At 37.9% G+C, this 8,778-nt stretch overlaps 1 pseudogene; it reads left to right on the top strand.

Annotated features, from left to right (window-relative positions):
* The first annotated feature begins 6,610 nt into the window (after positions 1-6,610).
* Positions 6,611-7,219, top strand: LOC101566692 (annotated as a pseudogene).
* Positions 7,220-8,778: the final 1,559 nt, after the last annotated feature.

The raw sequence follows: 8,778 nt of genomic DNA, 5'->3' as shown, positions 1-8,778 counted from the left end.
ATGGGAAATGACTGAACCAGAGTTTAGTATGTAGGATATTTATTTAAAAGTCTCAGGTTGTCAACACTTTTGTAGAAAGGAAGAGAAAGAGACGTGAATAGGTAGAGAAAGGGGAAGTAAAGCAGTGATGTAGGCCCAATGATAATATCAATCGTGATCCGCAGCAGCCAAAATGTCCCAGAATAACTCTGAATTTGGGGCTGAGATGGCCAGCGATTTCTACTTACACAATCATCACTCACTGGATGTAGATCAACTAGGAAACTCCATGAATTGGTCCAGGTAGTTTTCTACATTCTACATAATTTCAAAAGGACCTAGCAACTGAACAACAAGCCCTTTATTGAGGTGGGGTTCTGGTTGATGTGCCAGGTGCCCCCACACTTACCTACCATCCCATTCTACTTTATCCTCTCTGTTACCTGCTGCACATACTCCAAGCTTCTCAGTGTTCTGTCTCCATTGAATTCCATGATGTTCCAGTTCTGTGAGGCCTCTATCAGACACCAGACTACTCTAGCAAACAGGCATTTTAATTCTTTCATAATAAATGTCTGTCATCACTTATTTTTGCTATGGAATTAATTTTTTTGGTCTCTGCCTCTGTGTTCTTCTGAACTCCTTTGATCTTTATTTTTGCTTCAGTTGGAGAATCCCCATTAGTAAATTTTGTAACTGATGGGCTTAAAAGCATTGAAGAACCAAGACCTCTGCCATAAGTACTTTTCAGGGGATCTTGTATTTAAAGAAAAAGGGTTTTACTTTGCCTTTATAGTTTGGTAAATCCACTTTGAAAATGTATTTAGCAGTATCTGCTATGTAGAACATAAACATACATTTTGGTCCAACCTTTCCACTCCTGATTTGTTATGTTTCTTTGCATCTCTACAGAAATACCAACAGAAGCTGACCAACAATATTCATAGCAACTCTGTAATAAGAATCCCAAATTGAAGATACCCTAAATTCTCACTAACAAGACAATGTATGGATTTTCATTAACAAAGTGCACTGACCCAGCTATTCCTTTTCTAAGTAGCTTTCCAAGAGTTAAAGACTTCCTGTTACCATGATATGTGCATGTCCATCAATGCGATATGTGCACAGCACAGTGTATAAAGGTTAAATATTGGACCAGCCTATAGGTACACTAACAGATGAATGGGTAAAGAAAATTTGTTATTTACACATAAGGGTGTACCACGCTACCATAAAGAAAGATGACCTTGAATAATCTGTAGGAAAATGAATTCACTTTGAGATCATAATAAGTGAAATAAATCAGAAATGCAAGCTTAAATATTGCATTGTTCCTCTCATTTATGAGACTCAAATTATAAATAAAGAGCAAAATAAAAGATAGATTAAAAGGTTTGTGGAGATAGATCTTTCTCACATGGGAAGGGGATCAACAGACGGAAGGAGTGGGGAGGGATAGGAAGGAAAGGGGATGGAGAAACAAATCAGATGTGTTGTAACACATTACACAGGCGCTGTGTCCGGTACACAGGCCAGCTCCACATAAGGAATGCAAACTGCTGAGGCAGCAACAACCAATCAGGCAGGAGGGAAGCTTTGGAGGCTCTAGCTATGTTCTTACATGTGATAGGGATGCTGGCTATATAGTTGCATTCGATTGGTGAAATAGCACCAAAATGTATGTACCTTGATGATTTGTGAACTTTACTATAAGTTATTCTATGTTAACATTTCATTAACAGAAAGTATAAGTACAAAATATTTTTGTAGGTCTTGAATTACTGGTTTCTAATTTAAAGAAGGAAAGCAGTGGAGATCTATCTCTACGCCTCATTGCATTTCCTAAAGGAATTACACATATGCCACTGAAGTGATTAATTTCTTTTTATTGTTCCCTTATTTCTTTCTGGTCAGCACACCTAAGCTTTTAACACTTAACCAAATGTTAAATTTTTTCCTTTTTTTTTTCACCCATAAAATTAGCATTGTCTTCTGAATATGAAATTCTTCTTTACTTTCATTCTTTTTATTTAAGGCTCACTGATGTATTATTCTTTTTTTTAAAATTTTTTTTAACATTTATTTAGTGTGTGTGTGTGTGTGTGTGTGTGTGTGTGTGTGTGGTCAGCTCAGCCCACCAGGGGGCGCGGCTGGCTGGCATGTGGTGCTGGAGGATCGAACCGCGTTCTCTGTGCTTTGCCAAGCTTGTTCCAAGTAGGTGCTTTAGACCACTGAGCCATCTCTCCAGCCCCACTGATGTATTATTCTCAACTTGCTTTTTTTCTTTAAATGTTGGTAGAGATTTAGAGATACTCAGATTTGGTTAAGCCACATTCATACATTGTTCAAAGAAATCCTGTCTTTTTTTACTTAATTGAGTAAGGAAATCTCACCCAAGAGTAAGCTCCAATCCATTAACTCCAGAGATAGGACTAAACTTATTCTACCATTGTCTTCTACTTTTCTTTAAAGTAATTTTATACCTCTGGTTTTCCCAGAAATGACCTTGGTTTAATTCTGTTGTCCTGATGAAATTACATGTAGAAGACTGAAAAGTGATCTCCAAAATATATGTCCGATGGAAACCTCAAAATGTGGCCTTATTTGCAATAAACATGTTTGCAAAACATGATTGAGGTAAGAATCTTAAGATAAAATAAACTTGGGTTAGGATGGAAATGTCTCTAAATTCAAGAATGGGTGTTCTTCAAGAGCCACAAAGGGAGAAGATGGAAAGACACAACACACACCGTAGGAGAAGGGGGGCAGGAGAAGGAGTGCTACAGGTGGAAGCCAGGAAGCAGTAAGGATTTGCAGCAGCCAGAAAACACTAGGAAGGCAAGGAAGGATTCTTCTGGAGTCTGCAGAGAGGTGACACCTTGCTGATCCCCTGACACTGGATAGAGTTTTAGCCTCTGGAGCTTCTGAAGGTAGGAGACTTAAGAAGCTTAAGCACTTGAGATGTAGATACAGGCTCCCCATGTTGCCTTTGTTCTATATGTATTTGAAAATAAGGAGAAAAGAATTTGGGGATGCCTGTCTGATAATATTTCAGATGTATATCTGAAATAACAATTGTAGAGATAAAATATCTTCTGGTTTATAACACAAGTGTGAATCCAGTCAAGAACATAAATCTACTTAGCCTACTACTAGGAGACCTGTGAACAGATTTTCAGTCTTTTGCCATACATAAATTTTACCTGAAAAAATCAGGCAACTTTCCTCCATGAATTATTGAGTTTGATCATTTTTGAGCCTTTTTTCCTTCTCTCTCTACCTATATTTACTTCTCATTCCTATCATAGTTTGGGTTCCCACCAATAATATATATGGGTGACTCTCCAAGTTGTATTTCCTCCTTCAGTCTTTCCCATGGACTCTACAATCATGTTTACTTCTACGTAACATTTCAACACAATTCTGTAACAAACTTCACAAATTTAACACATTCAAAACTAGGCCTCAGAATTTTCTCCACAAATCCAACCTTCCATTGCTAAATGGCAAGTCTATTCTTCTGGGTTTTCAGGGGAATACCTTAGAGCTTTTCTTGACTTTTTCTTTCCCTTATACTTTTTCTATGTCCTAGTGGTCTGGAAATCCTGTTGACTTTCATTGAAGACGTATTCCAGAATTGACCTTTTCTTAGTGTCCCCATGTAAATGACCTGGTCCAAAGTACCATTGTCTTCCATCTGGAATAACCGTAGCTATCTCCTAATAGACAGTTGCCCTGCTTCCTTTTTGGATTATATAGTCCACCATCATTTAGGAAATGAAAATATTTTTATGAACATTGTATCAGACCATGAAGCCCTTAGATAATTTCCCTTCTCTAGGCACCATCTGCATAGTTGTCCTGCAGCCCTATTCTTCTCCTTCTCACTTCCCTGACTGTCCAGGAGTCTCGTTGGCTGACTCTTTCCCAGTTAACTCCAATTCAACACCTTACTTCTTTTTGAAAACAGCATTTTCTAAAAGTCTGTTCCCTATGCCTGGACCATTCTGCTCTGCTGCTTTAGGACATGTCTGGCTTATGGCATTACTCTTTCATGTGTTTGCCTTAATACTATCTTCTATTCTGAGTGACATACTTTTACATTGGAAATCATCCTCCAAACTCTGAAATTTCTAATCTTTCTTAAAACTTCTTTTATTTTTTATCCATTGAGATATTCTGGAAATGTGGAGCAGTGCCTTTAACATAGTAGGTCTTCATTGCATATCTGTACATTTGACTGAATTTAGAATAATTCCTGCTAAAGACAATCTGTACCCATAAAAAGTTTGGGGTGATATTTAGAGGTCCCTCTCTCCCCTGACTATGGCTGCTACAAAACAGCTGCATAATCACTGTAAATGCTGCTGCAAATTGCTGGAATGAAAAGCAGGAGAGCCTTGGGTTTGTGAAACACTAAAGATTAAAGATGAAAATCTTCCCCTGCCCTGATTGAACCAATAACCTCCTTGTCTCCAAGGCTTCCCTGTACTATTTCAGTTGCTGAGTATCAGTGGTTATGACTATCTATCAAGCTTCCCAGTTGATTTGCTAATTGGGAATCTTATTAAACGATAAATAACAGTTGTTCTGGCTTTCTGAGCTCAGAAATAAGGAATAGACAAATGGATTAATCAGATGGACATCAAAATGTTAACTTTATTTATGGTTGAGGAGGAAAAGGCTTGGATCTATGGCCATAATCAGCTTTCCTGATGGTTTTCCCATTCCTTTTTATTTGTTCATTAATAACACCCTTCACATCTCTCAGGGTCAATTCAGGACTTCAGAGTCCTGAGTTCTGAAGAAAGAAGCTTCATGTTCTGGTATGTGAGAAGGGAGAGGGACTGGGAATAATGACAAGTGATACTTACTGCTAGACTTCAGTGTGATGGTAGGTATTAGGCAGCAATAAATCCCTCAAAATTAAACATTCCGTGCTTTCCCAGGCTGCCATAGGATAACATATTTCATTAGCTATGTGATTCTTGTATATTCTTTGTGGTCTTGATTTTTTTAAAAGTCTTACATAGTCTTTCAAAGGGGAAAAGAGAAAGGTAAAACTTCCACCAATTCTATTAGTGATTATTTTCTCCCATTTCTTCCCTTATTTCTATTTTTGTTCTTTTCCTTTTTATTCTTTTCTCTTTACATTCTTCTTTTATGACTTTAAAGTGAAGTGAAAATTTGGTGCTACTTGAATTTTTCTCTTTCACTCTCTCCTATTCTTCCTTTCCTTCTCCTCCCTCTGGATTTTGTGCAGCTTACATTTATTCCATTCCCTACAAATACAGATATTTTAAAGTTAGTTGAAAAATGCTGTTTCATTAATTGTCATAACATTTCCTAGGACACTATGGTCTTAAAATCTTGAAGGAACAAATTTACTTGAACACACACACACACACACACACACACACACACACACACAAAATAGCAAAACCAAAAAATAATAGGAGAAAAATAACACATGAACAAAGAATAGGAAAAGTAAAGTTGGGGGCATTTTGATAGCTGTGGTCATTAGGGTGGCCATGCTTCATGCCACTTTCCATGCTGCTGACTGCTCCTCAAGACAACTTTGGTCCGTGGGATCATTTAAGATTCAGCTCCGAAGCATTGCCTCAGTTGATACTTATAGAGATGTCTTCACAGAAAAACCAGTCAGCATTTTCTACATAAATCTTCATGACAGCTTTCAAATATGTTAGGGTCTGTATCCTGCGATGATACTTATGAAGCCATTGCTACTCCCAGGTTGAGGAGATGTCTACCATGCGGCACAGCCACACTATGCGATCTCCTTCTGGATAAGAACCTAAGTAAGAGAAATGACTCACTGCTCCTTCTACCTCGCCTTTACCTTGGATATAAATCTTCATTTGGACAGTAAACTCAAATCACACACTGCTTCAACTCTTTTTACTGACTTTTCTTTAAACTGTACAACAGAGATGAGATTCTAATACCTGTAGATGTTATGGAGATAGTGTAAATAAGACCAGCATGTGGACCGATGAAAACTAATAGAGCAAAGATAATAACAAATAATGAGGTGGTGCCTTTGGAAAATTGGAGAAAACATACTTTGGTATAATGGAAGCAGATCTTTTTCTGTTTGTTTGCCTGGTGGGAACTGGTAGTTCTGTAGGAGATGGAATTTAGATATTGACTAGGTCTCTTTGATTGTAACTTTTCCCCCTACTTTCAGCACCTTATATAATCATCAAGCCCTGTCTATTCTATCTCCGAAAAATTTCAGAATCTTTTTGCTTTTCTTCCACACTACCCTTGCCATAGATTAGTCTCTTATAATTAATTTTTTGAACAATGATATGAGTCACTATGCTGGTTCTCTCCTTTTTCGATTATGATGCTGCTCCATCAAAATATTCAAGAGTGTTCTTTCTATTTACAACAGAATAAAATTTGAAATCTTTTGACAAGCTTAAGGTTTAAGCATATTCATTCATTTAAATGTTTATTAAACTTCTATGGTCTAATCGAGGCTGAAGGGATTGGATACCGAACAAGGGATGTTTATTGCCATCAAGTAAAACCACCCACTGTCTAATAGAAGAATGATATTGTAAAAACACTATGAAGTCCTCTTTCCAGCCGGCGCCAAGCAATGGGCATCTCTCGGGAAAACTGGCTCAAGCGCGGCAAGACCGGAAGCAAAAGAAAGTCCTATCACAAGAAGCGGAAGTATGAGTTGGGGCACCCTGCTGCCAACACTAAGATTGTCGCCCGCCACATACACACAGTCCGAGTTCGAGGAGGCAACAAGGAGTACAGAGCCCTGCGGCTAGATGTGGGAAACTTCTCCTGGGGCTCTGAGTGTTGTACTCCAAAAACAAGGATCATTGATGTTGTTTGCAATGCATCCAATAACGAGCTGGTCCGCACTAAGACCTTGGTGAAGAACTGCATTGTGCTCATTGACAGCATGCCGTACCGACAGTGGTGCGAATCCCACTATGCACTGCTCCTGGGCTGAAAAAAGGGGGCCAAGCTGACTCCTGAGGAGGAGGAGATTTTAAACAAAAAACGATCAAAGAAAATTCAAAAGAAGTATGATGAAAAGAAGAAGAACGCCAAGATCAGCAGTCTTCTGGAGGAGCAGTTCCAGCAGGGCAAGCTTCCTGCCTGCATTGCATCAAGACCAGGCCAGTGTGGCCTAGAGAGCAAAGACCTGGAGTTCTATCTGAGGAAAATCAAGGCCCAGAAAGGCAAATAAACCTTCCCTCCTGGTTTGACTCATGTAATAAAGGTGTTTGTTGTTCTAAAAAACAAACAAACAAAAAAACACTACAGTATATTGGAGTTTAGTTAGAAGTTTTTTGAGGATATAATAAAGAAGATATTATTTCTTGCTGGGTAAACCAGTTTGTTGGCTTTTAACATAATTTCTACATCCTTACATCTTCCCACATTATGCTTTGACTTTAAGAATGGAAGATATAATGCAGGATAAATTAATTCAGTCCTCCCTGCCCCTGCACTAGATTAATGGTTCATAGACACATAAATTAGGTTTCTGAAAAGAATATACTGGGACTTTTGCAGAGAAATACAAGCTCAATAGGCTCCCATTTTCTTTCAGTAGGAGAGATGAAGCACAATGGCCCAGGTGCTGCTGGTGACCATGTAGGAAACAAGTGGGAAGCCAAGCTCTGGATGAAGCCAATACTATTGAAAGCTGTACAGAAAATGACAAGAATTATATTACTTGTGAAATTGCTAAGCTGAAAGATTAAGTACAGCTTAAATTTTGTCTTAATTCTGAGGTTGTATTTATATAAACAATACATCCTTTTAATTGCGTATGCTCGATTATGTACGGCTCTCGTCCCTTGTTGAATTCTTAGTAAAAGTATACATGTAACCTCAATTCAGGACGTTAAAGAAAGACTTCTTTTATGCTCTAGATTCCTACTTGTGAGGCCTATATTACTCTTGTCAACTGTATTTTTACAGCTTTATATTTTAAAATGTCTGCTTTACCTTGAAGACAATTATAAAGCCCACTCCATCTGCCCTGTTCAAGAATGTGCTCCTTTAGATGTAATATTCTGGTTGTTCTTTCCCCAAATTAATTCCTCATAACTGACTTCCAAGAAATGTTCCCTCTCTTCTTTTCATCCACACGATCTAGAGGTCTGTCACTGTACCCCATAGTTCTGGATATGGGCCTGAACCTATGCTTGGCCGATATGCTCAATGCACATCTTACTTGTTATACATTACAGTTTGCAATATTCCTACACCAAATCTATTGAATTCAATCAAACACTATTTCTAGTATATCAACCAGAATTAAATCAGAAAACAGAAACAAGTAGTGATTTGAATAGATAACCTATTATAAAGAGTTACCAATTATTCATAGTGAATTAACCACGAAAGCATTGAAGAAAAATCCAAAGTATTTTAGGGCTGAGGAAGAATATATACAAAGAAATAAACTTGGAAGGTGAGAAATTCTTCCTAAAGCTAGGACTCATGAGGGGATTGGGAAAAAAAGAGAAATCAAAATATATTTGTATGGGTACAAATTCCCTATGATGATTATGATCATTATGTAAAACTATAAAGTACTAAATAGACTTACTAACATAAAGAATATTAGGACTAAGATCCTGTTGGACAGGATAAGATGGTAGCTAGCCACTGAATGCCCAGATAAGAGCTGGATCAAAGTTGGTGGCACAGGGGGAGTAGGTAGAAAATTACTTGTTAGGGTAGCAGAGAAATCTACTAGGAAGCTATCTGTAGGAGTTGCTGCTGAACTTGCTA

Source organism: Octodon degus, unplaced genomic scaffold (assembly GCF_000260255.1).
Source record: "Octodon degus isolate 3935 unplaced genomic scaffold, OctDeg1.0 scaffold00059, whole genome shotgun sequence".
In the NCBI taxonomy this organism is placed as follows: domain Eukaryota; kingdom Metazoa; phylum Chordata; class Mammalia; order Rodentia; family Octodontidae; genus Octodon; species Octodon degus.
This window is presented reverse-complemented; position numbering and strand designations above follow the sequence as displayed.